The sequence below is a fragment of the Numenius arquata genome, chromosome 14, assembly GCF_964106895.1.
Source record: "Numenius arquata chromosome 14, bNumArq3.hap1.1, whole genome shotgun sequence".
Classification (NCBI taxonomy): domain Eukaryota; kingdom Metazoa; phylum Chordata; class Aves; order Charadriiformes; family Scolopacidae; genus Numenius; species Numenius arquata.
The window spans coordinates 7,782,391-7,784,708 of NC_133589.1; the positions used below are offsets into that span (position 1 = coordinate 7,782,391).

The following is a 2,318-nucleotide window of genomic DNA, read 5'->3' on the forward strand; positions in this document are numbered from 1 at the left end:
ACCATGGGATCGTTCATGCTGCTGGAACTTGTGTCCCAGTCGTAATGGAAACTGGGAAGAAAATTAATCAGTAATTAAAAGAAGGGGGAGGAGGGAGTAAAAGTTGAGAGGGTAAAAGATAAAGCAGCTCAGGGACGTCAGGAGTAGGACCCTGCCTGTGGGTGTTCTGCTGCACTGGCTGTGTCTGGGCAAACGTCCTCCCGGTCCCTGCAGCGGGGCTGGTCTCGCACAGCAGCCCAGGGACCATTCCCGAGCCGTGGCTGAGCTCAGCTGGCCCGGCCCAGGGTGGGGGTGTCCCTGGCCATACAGCCGCTTGCTCGTGAAACTGGAAACTTCCAGGGCCCTTTTTCCATTTACACCCCTGGAAGCTGATTGTAAGACTTTCTCATACACACACACACATACACAAAAAAACCACACCGTTTCCTGCAGATGTGAACCCTTCTGCTGTTAAACCAGTCCCCATCACACAAAGCTCCCTTACATGGGGGCAGGGGTGGGGAGGAGAAAAAAAAGCTGCTTATTTCTCCCTGGATACCGAAGGATGCTGCGGCGTTAAAGCTCCCGCAAAGGGAGGCCAGCACAGGGCTGGGCATTGGCTGCAGAGCAGGGGTGCCAGGGCAGGCTGCTGTGACCCCAAAACCCCTCACTTCTCTGCCCCCTCCCCCCCACCACCGAGCAAATTAAAGGTGAGACATTGCGACACGGGCTGGGCAAACCGTTCTCTACCTGGGCCGGCACACGGGGCGGGTGGGCAGCACGGGGGGGTCCTTGGCGCTGTCGGTGATGCCCGAGTCCTCCCGGCAGCTGCAGCAGCCGTTGTCCAAGATCTGCAAGTGGAGCAGCTCCTCCGAGTTGCTGAAGGCCGGGTTGTCCAGCGAGCTGGCCGAGGGCAACCAGGAGCGCGACCAGTACTGGGCCGAGACGTCGTCCAGCCGGCAGAACCGCCGGTAGCTGTGGGGCAAGGCCGGGTGGCTGCGGCAGCGTGCCGGGGTGGGGGGGGCACGGGCACATGGGGACACACACACACGGACACGGACAGGCACAAGCACACACGACCCCAAGGGACTGCACTGCAAGCCCAGATCCCAGCTTTCCACCCTGGGTGGGGACAGAGCCTGTGACACCCAACAACATCTGGCTGCAGCCCCACAGCTGTTGGGGTGGTTTCCTCGGGAACATTCCCCCCACCTTTCCCAGGGGCACATGATGAAACCCTGTCCGGGAGGGCAGCAGGGCCGGGACAACGTGGCCACCACCCTACCCCCCCCCCCCCCCCCCACACACACACACACACACACCCCCAGTGCTCCCAGAGGAGCTGCTTTGGCCAGGCTGTGCTGGCTCCCCATCCGCAGCACTGGGGGCACTGTGGGGGGGGGAGGTTGGGTCCCTAGGACCATATATTTTGAGGGCTGGGGGGAGGACACAACTCATCAGCACATCTCATGCATCGCTCGGTGCAACGGCGGCCTCATCCAGCCCCGCAGCCTCCGGCGCTCCTGCCTGCATCCCCCGGGCATCGCCGCCACGGCCACACGCACACAGACACCCGCATCCAAATGGCGAGGCGGGGTGGGGGGGGAAGAGGGGGGGCGGGGGTCTCTGCGGGAAGCCGGGACCGACCGCTCCCGGTCCCCCGGCCCCCCCCGCCCGCCGCTATCAGCCGCCGCAGAGTGTTTTTCTTGGCAGAGCTCAGCCCCAGCCCAGCCCGGCCGAGCCGCGGCCCCCCCGCACCCCCGGATGGGCTGCGCTGCCCCCGGGCACCCACCCGCGGGGCCGCAGCTGTCCCCCCCGGGGGGGGGGGGGGGGGGGGATAGGGGTATCAACCCCCCTTCTAGGGCTATCCCCCGCCCGCGCCCCCCACCTGCTGCGGGTCTGGTCGGCCCTGGCTTCCAGCAGCAGCGCCTTGAACCGGCGGATGGCGACGGCGGCGACGACGGCGGCCAGGAGGAGGATGCTGAGCAGGACCCCCGCCGCCACCCCCAGCAGGCTCTGCTGCGTCACCCGGTAGTCGCAGCGCAGCCCCATGAACCAGAAATCGCTGCCGACGGGGCACCTGTGACAAGGAGGGGGGACGTCAGCCGCCGGGGGTGCGGGGCTGGGGAGGGCGGGGGGGGGACGGGGACACGCACAGACATCATCATCCTCCGGGGGAAGGGGGGACATCAGCCGTCACCCCAGGGGCGGGGGCACTCACTGGCAGAGGGGCCCGCGGTCGCGGGGGTGGGTGCAGATGCCGTGGTTCTTGCAGTAGTCGCGGTGGCAGAGGGAGGTGCAGGTGGCGTTCCCGTCCGCCCCGGACACGCAGGCGAAGC

At 66.4% G+C, this 2,318-nt stretch overlaps 1 protein-coding gene across 1 annotated transcript in view; it reads left to right on the plus strand.

The window, feature by feature from the left end:
• The window catches only part of TNRC6A (trinucleotide repeat containing adaptor 6A), a 53,245-nt gene extending 53,200 nt beyond the window's left edge, over positions 1-45 (plus strand). Inside the window, exon 25 of the mRNA XM_074158781.1 lies at positions 1-45. This exon is cut by the window's left edge and continues 3,243 nt beyond it. The gene's annotated coding sequence lies outside the window, so the exon portion shown is untranslated.
• The last annotated feature ends 2,273 nt before the right edge of the window (positions 46-2,318 follow it).